The 13,410-nt window shown below is 38.2% G+C and overlaps 1 pseudogene; it reads left to right on the plus strand.

Moving 5' to 3' along the window:
* Positions 1–5,472: 5,472 nt before the first annotated feature.
* LOC149236098 (transcription termination factor MTERF8, chloroplastic-like) lies at positions 5,473–7,445 on the plus strand (annotated as a pseudogene).
* Positions 7,446–13,410: the final 5,965 nt, after the last annotated feature.

Genomic DNA, 13,410 nt, shown 5'->3' on the forward strand with positions numbered 1-13,410 from the left:
CTTAATGGAAATATGGGCCAAGGGGATTTCTTCCTCTTATGAAGGGTTCCTGATAGTCCCTTGTCTAGCTGATTTGCCACCTCCTGCATGACCACCTTGTTTGTCACATATTACGACATAAGATGAGGGGTTGTTTGACATCTAAAGCATCTGATTTAAGTTTCCTCAGGAGCTGCAAACTAGTCCACAATATATTTAAGAGACTCCTTCACTTGATCTGTCATGCATGGCGGATCAATGTCGAATATCAGGCAAAAGATGGTTGCAAAGAAGTGTTCAGCCAATCTGTCGTATGTGCCTCTGAAGCTTCTTTCTGATAACACCCTGCAGTGGAAATAAACTGGGAACTTCTCTTTACGAGTCCAGTTCCAATACAACTTTGAGAATGCATATCATGCATAGGTACCATCCAAGAGATATGTAGACATGTAAAATTCTGGAACTTGATTTTCTTGCAAAGATGCTTTGACCTGCCCCACTTGTCGCTGCAACTCAAATGATAATATATCTGCCCAAATAAAATCTCTTCCATGGTTCACCACTAGAATGAGGATATATATCCAGTTCTCTTGGAACACCTCATCGTTCTTGTGCCCAAACATCTGAAAATACATAGCTATCAAATACTGATATACATCTCTTAAGATATTTGTTAGATAAACTGTTGTTGGGCGATGGAGAAGCTTGGCGGGTTCTTGACACCATTGCTTGATAACATCGGTCGTGTCGAGGTTAGCCCATCTTGTGTAAAAGGAATCATTTGCATATTCATTGGGCTTAAGAGTCTTATAATATTTTTGCATATCCTCACCATAACATGTGACGAGGTGTTCACCACTTTCACTGCGTAGCACAAGGTGTGAGTCATCCATATGTGTAATTATCCATTCAATAACTTCAACACATGGCATGACCATATATCTACATGTGATCCTGTGTATCCTAGACTTCTTAATGTTTATATATGCATGCACATCTTCTAAGTCCTCAGGAAATGTCTCCTGCATGAACATGTTGTAGATCTTGCTCCAGGTAACCTTTGTCGTCTTGTCAATAAAACATTGAGTGTCTGCATATATAGGAATATTGGACTTTGTAACTTCAAGTGGCTCATCAGCACTTGCTCCTGAAATTTCTCTAGAGGATACTTTGCGTGGCGACATGTCTCCAACAAATGACAACACAATAGTAACACTTGTAGCATGGACACCTATTTGTGGAATCACACTCATAGCGACAAGATTAACTTAAAACAACTAACTATGCAACAATATTTGTAAATCACATTCAAAGAGTCACCACGAATGATAGAGCATAAAAAACTATGAATGACAACCAAAAATAACTTGCATGCAAGCAAAAATACACATGAAAACTAGGAGGGTGCACTCTTGAAGCACAAAGAGACATGCATGGTTTGGGGCTTCGTAGTGTGTTAGGGCGCTCAAGAAAGAGGCAAAATCAGCCAGGGCGCAGTGTAGCACCATGAAGGGTCAAAGGAATGAGAAAATATGGCTTCAGTTCTTCCCTATGTGCCCATGCGCTCTGGGAGACAAGGAGGTCGCACTCTGAACTGACAAAGGATGAGGAAAAGGGAGCTTCAGGTCTTCAAAGTGCGCCTATGTGCTCAATACAAAGGAGGGCGCATTGTCACATGTTGAAGGGATGAATGATGAGGCTTTGTGCCTTTGTGATGTGACCATGTGCCCTAAGGAAAAGAGGACGCATTATAACACTCCGAAGGGTCAAAGGGAAAAGCTTCATGCCTTCATGATGTGCTCATGTGCCTAAGAGGAAAAATGGGTTGAACATGGTGCAATTTTCAAGACTGAAGGAGCTTCGAGCTCAAGGAGTGCACTTTGCCTGAAAAGAGCCTAGAAACAAGTACATAAAGAAGAATTCGATGCTAAGATAGGAGAGGAATGATCTACAAGGATATATAAGTTGTTGTCGCATGCATGGTGGAAAATGAAGAGTTTCAGGAATGTGAAAGGTTTCTTGCATGCAACAGTAAATGAACACTTGCAAGATGAAGATATAGCTAAAACACTAGAAAACACACTACAAAAAAGAAATCGACAACAAACAAAGCAAGATTTGACAGTGAAATGATAAAAATCAGTAAAGATTTGAGCATGGAAACTTACTTGCTGCACTGGTTGATGAAGGGCTTGATGTTTTCCAGTTACGTGCTCAGATGAAATGATGATGAAGGAATGATTAGATGACTTTATTTAAAAAGATCAACATGCAAAACTAACTCATGCATGAGTGCCACTTGTCGTCAGATGAAAGGATCAATTAAGAAGGAGTTAAGGCGGTTCCTATTTTCTAGGAGTGTGCCCTCATGTGACAAGTTGGATCATGCATGCAACTGGATAGGGCGCAAGTCTTCATCACAAAGGAGTGCGCCTAGGTAGGGCACACTTGCTTAGCCTGAAGGGCGCACTTTCAAAGCATGAAGAGAGTGCACTCACCTCAAGTGCATCCTTCGTCAACTCAAAGTGCGCTTTTGCTTTTGTGAGAGATTTTCTTGCCTTTTTCTTGCTTTTTCTGCTTTTGTGTACCTTTTGAGTGTGTTCATGGTTAGAAGGAAAGTTTCTAAGTCAAGATGGACCGTGAGTTCACCTAACCATAAAATTTACTAACTCAAACACTTCTAATGGTTAAGTGACGACTCTTGAGACACATTGACCTAGGAGGATGAGACACTAGGAGAAATCACACAAATAACAAATCAAACTACATGATGACACATGGGGGATTTAAATGGCAGTTAGTGTAGGCTCCAAAATTGACATGGGAAAAAATTTTTGGAGGGTCGTTGTCACAACGACAACAGGCATCTGGAAAACAAAAATTACACTTCTTAAAGTTTGAGGATATCTGCATTCCCAAGAATTTGGGAGGATGGGGTTTGCTAAATCTAGAAGTTTTCAGTAGGGCCCTTACATTAAAGTCTTTATGGAGAGTGTTCTTTGATGAGGGAAAAGTTTGCAAAAGTTGATAAAAGAGAAATATTTGAAATAGACTTATGTTATGGATTGGCTTAGATCCAAAAACTTATTATCAAAGGGATGTTCATTTACATGATGAAGCATTATTGGTTCTAAATCATGGTTAGTTGAAAACCTTAGGTGGGAGGTAGGGGATGACACATCAATTAGAGTGGGAGAAGATCGTATTGTTGGCTTCTCTAATTCCTCAATCCTTAACAAACAACCTATCATAATTATTAGGGATAAGGGGAGATATTTCCTCAACTAGATCATGAAGGAAGCAGGGAATTCTGTCATTGGATCAAAATGGATATCTACTAGCGAGATTGGTTTATGGGGGGGTCCTGCTCTTCATTAGGAAGTTCTCAGATTGGACCTGTTACAAGCAGGGGTTTATTTATCTAGGAGACCAGATAAGTTGGTATGGAATGACACATTCCTGGAGGGTTCTATCAAGGTGTTTGAGGCTTACATGCATATCATTAAAGAGAAATTGACAAATACTCCATCTTGGGGGTGTTTGAACATTTGGAAATGGCATTTCCCTTTAAAGATTATTTGGTTGGTTAGTTATTAAGAATAAAATTCTTTCATGGGAGAACCTTTTGAAGAGGGGATTCTCGGGACCAGGGGTTTGTCTTTTGTGCCTTTCATAGGAAGAGACCATTGTTCACTTAATTTTGGCATGTCCATTTTCGAAGAGGATTTGGGATGGTACTTTAAAATTCTAAAGATAAATAAATGTTGGAAAACTAGCTCAGTTGAAGAATGCTTAAGAGTTAAGTTCCAAATGGTGCCAAAGTTCTTTCAATTACCCCTCTTCATTTTTTGGGGTATATGGCAGTGCAGGAATAAGCTCACTTTTGAAGACAAAATTTCAAATATTGGAAAAAACTTGCTTGAAGATAGTGAGATACTTTTCAGAACACAAATTCTCACAAGCCCTTACATAGATAGGAACATACAAGTATCAGTCCATACCCTACAATTTCCTAAGGCATATTTCAATGGGGCTAGAAAAATGGCATTTGTGGATGCAATGGGGTGTTATTCATTAATAGGGGGCACTTCTACAAGCTTTACTGGAACATAGGTAATGGTACAAATATGAAGGATAAATTGGTGGTGTTGTGGGGTTTACTTTTATTTGCAAAACATGTGAAATTATCCTCCTTGTCCATATTTGGTGATTCAAAGGTATCAATTGATTGGGTAAGATATGGATTTCCCATCAAGACTTCTCCTTTAACACATTGGACCAGAGGGATCATAGACCTTCTAAAAGATTTCAAAGACATTTCAGAGTTCCACATTTTCAGGGAATTAAACGATATAGTTGATTCCTTGTCTAAGAAGGGACTTAATTCATAGTTGGGAACTTTGCATTATGAAGAGTACAAGGATGGAGCTAGTAATCTTGGAAGTTTTCCTTTGGTTTAGTTTGTCCTTGTTTATCGTTTACAACAAACCATTGGTGGACTATTACTTTGCAATTTTTGAAATTTTGGGGTATTGTGAGGCAATTAATTACCTCCCTATTTTTAGTTGACTTATGTTATATGGGATATGTTGCTAGGAATTTCTCATATTTTTGTTTGGCTACTCTGTAAGTAGATTGACTCTTTTTGGGCGGGAAAATGGTTAGTAAATGTTGCATATACTTGGTTTATTTATTTGGTGAATACAAAAAGATGTAACTACATTTTTAATACTAAAAAGCAATGGCTTTTTTCTTTGATGAAAAAAATAAGATCAAATGTGGGCCCTGTTTCACAGCGAGAAGGAAAGGGAGGAGAACAATTAGGATAGGACATTGTCACAACCAAATCTCTAGAGATTTGGTAGACAAAATATTACGGTTGATGAGGAATGGAAGAGCAAATTGATGAGGCAAACCTTGCAAGAAAGGGAATGGACCATCAATATCGATCTTATGCATCCAATGGCAGGGACATCTAGAAGGTTACATTAATGCATACACCTCATATATGATGTGTCTTAGGAATGAGAAAACATCTTTTAAAAATGATTGGTATAGACGACCAAGTTTTAAACCTTGAACATATCAATGACAAATAAACATCGATGAAAAAGAATTTTCCAATAAAAAGTAAACTAAAAGTGATTATCCTAAACCTTATAGCTTAATAAAAAAGTGCATTTAGAAAAATAACAAAAGAAAACATCATCATATTCACATATAAGAAGAGAGAAACCAATAATATTATTTTTATACTATAAAATTAGAAAAATAAATATTGAAACTCATTATTAAATTATCTTATAATTTCTAAAATTTTATAACAATATATAAAAATTAAATTTCCAAAAAGTTCAAATGCATTTGGGGAATCATACAATGTTGCCATTATCATAACATCAAATCCATATAACACTTTCAAAACAACACCCAACGTGGTTAGTTTTCCTTTTTTTCAATTGAGATTGGCCTAAAACATTGCCCGATGGAAACATCCATCTCCTTTTTCCATGTCACCACATAGGATTCCTGAATCCTCATAAAACCCTAAACCTCATCTGATCGCCGAAATCCTATGAAACTCAAATGAAACATAGGATCCTATGGCACCACATATGATCCCTCAATCCTCATAAAACCCTAAACCCTCATTTCACCACTCAAATGAAACCCTAAATCCTCGCAGCACCGTGCTCACTTCTGGTCTTCGAAAACATTTTGCCATCCGAACCATCATCCAGGCATCCAGTCTTGCGGGCTCCTCCAGGTAGTTATTTCTCTGTTTGTGCTTTTAATTTCAGTAAGGGTACGCTTAAATCTGAGATTTCACTGTTGCAAAGATAATGTCTATTCAGCGAATATGGAAACGTTTGATAATGAATGAAGTCCCCCTAGTATCCACTTGTGTGTCAATCCCAATTTTGTTGTTTCGTCCTCTTGCAATTAATGCAAATCCCCACATAAAAATCGCCAAATTCTGCACGGAAACAGCAACCCCATCCCCAGCTCCACCAGATGGGGGCGTTGTCACAGATTTTTTCATCAACAAATGCGGTATGACAGAGAAAGATGTTTCAAAAGTCCTTAAACTTCACAAGGGCTTGCTGCATAAACCAAGCCAGGATTTGGAAGAAGGTTTGGAGTTGTTAAGTGAATGTGGTTTGACCACCCCTGCTCAGATTCGAAGGGTGGTTCTTGGCAACCCTGGGATTTTCTTATATAAATCCAAAAGGGACTTAAAGTCTAGGCTCAGCTATCTAAGGTCTATCATGAACAAAGAGGATATGTGCAAGCTTGTTTATACCGATTCAAGAATTCTTAATCTGAGTGAGGATAAGCTTAAATCCGCGATTTCAGTCTTGCAAAGATTGGGTATTGAGGGCGATGCATTATCGAAGTTATTGGCAACAACACCCCGTCTCCTAACGTATACGGAGGAAAAAGTTATGGAGTCATTTAAAGTGGTGGAGGGTCTGGGTTTTGAGAGGGGATCCAAGATATTTGGGTACGCTTTGCGTGGGTTACTAGGAATGGGGAAAGAAAAGATAGATCGAAAACTGCAGTGTTTGAGCAGTCTAGGTTTCTCTGAAAAACAAATTTACAAGTTCTCAAGTCGGACGCCGTTGATTTTGGGACTTTCAGAGGAAAAACTGAAACGGAATGTAGATTTTCTTGTCAAATCACAGGGGCTTCCATTGGATGATATTGTTAGATGTTCCGCTCTGTTGACATGTAGCTTGGAGACGAGGATAATCCCTCGGTATAGAGTAATGGAGGCCTTGAAGTCCATGCAACTGTTGAAGAGAGAGAGGATTTCTCCACATATTGTTAAATACACAGACAAAAAGTTCTTGGAAAAGTATGTTAATGGGAATCCCGAATACTCCTCCGTTCTGCGGGATATTTACTATGGAGAGAAAGCTGTGAAAGCTAATCGTTGACAAGGAGACTTGCAGTGAGTGTGTTTCAGTCAAAAGGATTCAACGAAAGTTGTGAGCAGCGTCAATCAATATGAGATTTCATTCACTGCTTTTATTTTTAAAGTCTTTTGTGCAAGCAACCAGAGAATGTAACAGCTAATGGATTCCTTGGCATAAAAGAAGGGTACTTGTAACAGGGGGCAGCTATCAGTTTTGAGAAGCAGATTGTAAAACAGGAGAGATTCAACAGAATTGCTATTAAGTGAATATGCAACTCACCCTCCTTCGTTCCTCCATTGTTTCTTAATGCATAATTCAACTCATTTCCTTCGTTCCTCCATTGCTTTTTAATGCATAATTCAACTCATTTCATTTCATTAGCATGAGAAGGGCAAATAGCTGATTTTGATTTGTAATTAACACACCACAGACATGATTATGTTGCCAACTCGTACTTGTACTTGACAGAGTTCAGGGCCCCTCTGAGCACATACTTGTCTCAGAGCAAACACCTCATCTTTGCAAACCATAAACAGAGTTATGCTCTTATTTGAATAGATGACATTACTTGTCTCAAATAAGTAGTTTAACTCTTATATAATGGCAGATGGTCCTTACCAATACATGCATTCTGGATGAAAAACAATATTTTTGTTTTAACTTTTTGGCAATTTCTGTCATTTTTCTATCCTTTTTCTTTCCAGTTGTCTTTTGTGCAACTTTTTTGGAAGCTTTTCTTGTGCGTTTTTCTGGCCTAATTTCTCTAAAATATGGCAAGAATTTATTGAAATCACAAGTTTGATGGGTAACCCTGCACAATGGAAGTGCCCTAGGGGTTTTTCAGGGTGCTGAATCCATATTTACTGTAAAAAAACCAGTTTAAATAACACAAATCAAGATTTCGCCTTAAAGTGCTGAATCCACATTTACTGAAAAACTAGTTTAAATAACACAAATCAAGATTGCACCTCAAATTTTTCTGTCAGATTCTGGCACCGGAAAGTCTAAAAAGTCTCACTAACTACAACTCCCTTTTCTTTCAGTATTATATGTTTTTATAGTAAAATATGAAGTCGTTATTGATTGGATTTGGACCTTAGTCAAGTATTCAAATGACACAATCATTTTAGGATTTTGTGTCCTTGGGCCGATCTTAGTGCCTCGCAAGCCTACAAGATCCCTTGAATGAACCATTGTATTTAGAGATGGATGATCTATTTTATATTTTAAATAATAGTTGAGACATTGTCTATAGGCTTGTCGTTGTCAAACATGGTTTGGATAGGTTGTGGATTCTAACCTGGAGTATAATGCTATTCTCATTTAAGCAGTAACATAAAAAAATGTTGTGAATTGTTTGTCACAATGTTTTTATTAAAAACTTGTTAGGAAATGAGTTTAGTAAAATATTGATTTGTAGAAATGTTTAGATGAACAAAATCTAAATAATAACATTTAAAAATGAGACATTAAGTTGGAAGCAAGATTGAAAGTCACTAGTAAGACCTGGAGATGGTAGTAAGACTCATGATTCTTTAGAGTCTTACTCTCTAGAATGGAGAGTAATGGCATTGGGTGAGTAGTTGTTCGATAGTAGGCTCATGTTTTTGACATATAATTGGATTATCAACAATATTATTGTGTGTTTTATATTTTTAGTTGATAAAATTGTTGAATCATTTGACACTCTTCTATTGAATTTTTTTGCCCTATTCTTAGTCAAGGTAACTTGATCTTATGTTTGGCTATTTATTTGTTTATTTTTACTATCTAGGCTTAACCCTAGTGTTGAATGGAAAAATCATCTACCCACTAGTGGGATGCCGTCACTAGGATTGTGCAAGACTCAATGACCTTAGGTATTATGTTTGACTATATATTAATTACTTGCAAATCACAAGTCAACACATAAGTTACTAACTAATGAGTCCAATTCATGGGCTCATTGATGCTAGATATAAATGGCAAAGGCTAAAAAAAAACCTTTAATTTTTAGTGAACCTTGTTTGTGTTGAACTCTTAATTCAAAGTTTGACTTTATAAAAAACAAATAAAGATTGCTCAAACTTTGACTTTACAAAAAGTAAATAAGGATTGTTCAAACATTGAATTTGTCTACATTTAAATGTAAATCTTTACTAGATGTGAAACCTTTGAAAATAGTTTATTGAATAATTGTAGCATCTCCAACATGACATGGATGTGCATGGATATTGTCACATAGCATAGCTAATATTGATTGTATATTAAAAAATAATAAAAATAATGCAATTAATATTATATATCAACTATATGTTAAAAAATTAAATTATGTGGAAAGTTGTCTTATTTTCTTTTGTTGGGATTGAAGAAGCACTCTCTTGGAAGGTGGGGAATGGGGAAAATTAAGGATAGATGTGGACCCCTGGGTGGGGATGCAAAGCAAACTACTATCTCCCACCGAATTTGGTGAATCTTCTGAACATAAATGGCAGGTATACTCTAAACTAGGTGGCAGATAACACATGAACAACAATATGGGCCCAAGGATGGTCATCTGTAGATTAGTTGAATATTCCAACAGAGTTAGAGGGGGATTGGGACAACTAAATGTTCGACTCAAGGATAAAGAAGACTCTTTGAGTTGGGTTTTCTCCCCTTTCGGGGATTACACACCCAAATTGTGTTATAACCACTTAATCAATGTTAGCAGACTAAGGGTATAGGTGTGGTGGTGGAAAAAATTATGGAAATTAAAGTGCCCCACAAAAGCCTTGGTGTTTATGTGGTGCCTCGTTGAAAACAAATTCCCCACTTGGGACAATATCCACAAGCATCATAAGGAAAGGCCTAGCTTGTGCCCTGTATGCAAAAATGTAGAGGAAATTGTTGGCCCCTTATTCTTGTTATGCCCTTTCACAAAGGAAATTTGGGTCGATTGCTGGAGGAGCTTGGCCTTAGGCATTGAGTGGCAAGGGGAGACTTTATTGGAAGCATGGAGCAGTTGGTGGCATGAGGCAGTTTCAAAATGTTACAAAAATCCCCCCCTTTAATTTGTTGGGGGGTTTGGATTGCCAGGAATAGGACCATTTTTTAGGACAAAAAATCCTCTATAGATAGAGTTGCTGCTCAAACACTTGCCATTTTCTCCCTTCTTGATAAGGATTCTACTCGTCACCTTTTAATCATGCTTGAATAGATAGACTCCACTATTTTATGGGCTTACTTCGATGGGGCATCTCTTGCTGGTGATGATGACGAGGGTGTTGTACTCTTCATTAATGAACAACACTTTGTTAAACTTCAGATGGGCCTGGGTAAAGGCATAAACCATTACGCATAATTGTTTGCACTCAAACTCCTTCTGTTTGCACTTGAGAAAGAATGTTGGTCCCTTTAGATCTTTGGAGATTCTATGCTTGTTATTAATTGGTTCAAGGAGACACAAAGATGCCACTGCTAATATCTGTTGCCTATATTAGAAGTTCTTCATATTAAAGTCTTTTGATTATATATCTTGTTGTCACATTTACAAGGAACACAACACAATTGTAGACACACTACCTAAGGAAGGTGCTACATAGGTTTTGGGGACCTGGAAGATTCATGAACAACTAGGCGCATAATTGTTGGAATATTTTCATAGGCCTTTCATAGAAGGGACCCATGACATACATCAACAAGACTGATCTAGAGGTTTTTTTTCATTTTTGATCATTTTGGGACACATTACATTTGTATATGATCATAACAATATCCTCAGATGATTTTTGAACTTTTTGTGTGCACCGCATTTTATGTTGCTAGACGTTTCATGTAATTTTGAATATTGTTTATGAGCGATGTATTAGAGGCAATTTTGGAAGGGAATGGTATTTCCTGTTACAACTGGTAGATTATATACCAAAATGCATAAATATGCATCAACAAAATGTAATGGATTCATTATGTTAATGAAGAAATTACGGTTTTATTTATTCATTTAAATATCGAGGAATATATATATATATATATATATATATATATATATAAACTAGATTCTAGATACTCATTCACTTAATAAATTCTTGAAGAGCTTATCAAGATGCATCGAGATAAGTTTAACAACATCCATCTTTAAAAAATGTAATTACCATTATGTAAACAATTGACAAGGTCAAAGCATTGATAGCCTTAGTGAATAAGGAGGGAAAAAATGTGAGCACTAATGCATCCAAGAAGCTTTTTTGAGATCCTATTGTAGTATAAATGAACACCATTTTGTAAGTTGCGAGGAACAACCATATCAACATCATTCTAAACATTCGAATTAGTTCCAAAAACAAGAATACAAATATAATCTCATCATCGAAGAGCAACATGCGTGTCACATGCATATGCACTCACCCACATATATTAGACACAAGTAGTCTACATAATATCCAAAACAATGCCTAAAATTCATTAGTTTCCAAGGCACATATAAGACAAGTCATCAAGTCAACCAAGAACATATATCCAAATTATATAGAAAATAAACCCAAACAAAATGGAGCATCACATACTCCCTTTCTTTGAGAAACTTAAACTTGAAATTGCTATTGTAAATAATCTTATTGTAATAATTGGATTTTGACCTCATATGTATCATGTTAAATATCATAAGGAATTTGACTATTTAGTCGAATGACAAAGTCAATATTTTATTTTCTTCCAAAATTCATGCATATCTACAAAATTGTAAGCATATTCTCATATTAGTACCCATTTGTTTTTTTTTTTAACAAAATCGGTTACTTGTATATTATAAAAACATCAGGGACTGAGTCCTAGTACATAGTTATGATAGATCAGGGCGATGAGGATAAAAAACGGGTTCGCAGACCCTTGTTCCTCATTGCTACATATACAGTAACTGAAATTAAAGAGGTAACGGCTATATTGCCGAATAAAAGAGCCTTCAAGCCAACAAAATTTACAATCCATGGTTCCTAGGGGAGTTTCTGGGTAACAGAGTCATCGGGGAGGGGATCCTTCCTTGCACTGGCTCTAGTTGAAGCCTCCGCTTGCATACTTTGGGTGAGAGTTCTGATATGCTCTAAGGCTTCCTCCAGATGAGTGCACCTGTCCTTCAAGGCCTCGATTTCTGCTTTTTGCTTCTCAAGCTTCTTCCGTTTCGATCTGCTATCTGCTTGGTAATCATCCTTGAGTTCGTTGAAATGTTTGATGAATCTGTTGATCATGAACGTATGCGCTTTGCAAAGTGAGCAATCACTGTTGGTGATGATCTTGTCAAAAGGATTGTTGGTAGGCACCTGGGCACTTTGCTGGTCCTGCTGATCCGCCATTTTACTGGACTGGGGGAGAATGTCGACAGGTTGAGGATGCGGGAGGGGACCAATTCCAGGGAGGAGGGCGATATAAGGGGGAAGATAGCACAGAGAGGGGGGGAGCGGAGCAACACAGGGAGGGATAAAATGACAGGGGAGCAGAGAGATGCGAGGGAACGCGCTGCTACAGCCAGTAAAGCCACCAGTTAGCAAAAACTTTAAAACAGAAATAAGGAGACCTGAGATTACCACTGTCGAAGAACGAGGGCCGAGCTCCCGATGGCTGAGTGCAGCTTCGAGAGAAAGCCTGTGCTTGGAGAAGGCGCAATCCAGAGCCCTTGCAACACTGATAGATGAGAAAGCGATGAGGCCCGAGCTGCTATATATAGAAGGAAGGAGGTTTCTCGGGTGCATGAGCCAGTGCTGGGAGGGTCGACTCTTGAAATGACTGTGATCCCAAGAAAAGATCTTGCAGCGAGCGGTGAAGGTACGGGGGTGATGATCCAATGCGCAAAGCCAGTAAATGGCTGTTGGGGATGAGTGAAACTCCATGTCGAGGCTGGGAGAGGTGGTATAATCCATAGCAGGGGGGCGGATTTGATCTGGGATGTACAGGTTTGCGCAGTCGAGGAGATATTGCAGAGGGTAAGGAGATTCGATGGTGGACAAATTTCGAGGAGAATGATGCCTGAGGTGACTCGGATTCTGAGAAGAGAGGTTGGGATGGGATTGGTTAGGGGATAGCTTTGTCATAGACTGAGTCATTTTCTCTGACTTGGCCTGTCTGTCTGCTAGTTGCCTTGTTGGCCTGTTCATCGGCCTCTGTGTTGCTGCTCCTTAGGACGTGTTTGAAGGTGGCCCCGTTTATTTCTCTGATGTTGTCCATAATCCTGGATTTGATGTTGTTCAAGGCCATTTGTTTGAAATCCCTCCCTGAGACCATAGCAGCTATGATGATAGCTGAGTCGCCCATTATTAGCAGGTTCTGAAGGCCGAGTTTTCTCACTATGGAGGTTCCCAGGAGAAGGCTATATGCCTCAGCCTTGTTATTGGACATTGTTCCCAATCCCCACTCGTAGGTCACGATGATTTTCCCTTGGAGGTCTTTGATGACTCCTCTAGCGTCTGCTTGGCCCGGGTTATTTTTTGAGGCCCCGTCGAATTGAAGGAAGGGCCTCTTTTGATTTTGAATCCATTCTCTGATTTCCTCTTTGGTTCCTCTC

The sequence above is a fragment of the Pinus tabuliformis genome, chromosome 8 (genome assembly GCF_031772625.1).
Source record: "Pinus tabuliformis cultivar Carrire ecotype Pingquan chromosome 8, CPIR1, whole genome shotgun sequence".
Lineage (NCBI taxonomy): Eukaryota > Viridiplantae > Streptophyta > Pinopsida > Pinales > Pinaceae > Pinus > Pinus tabuliformis.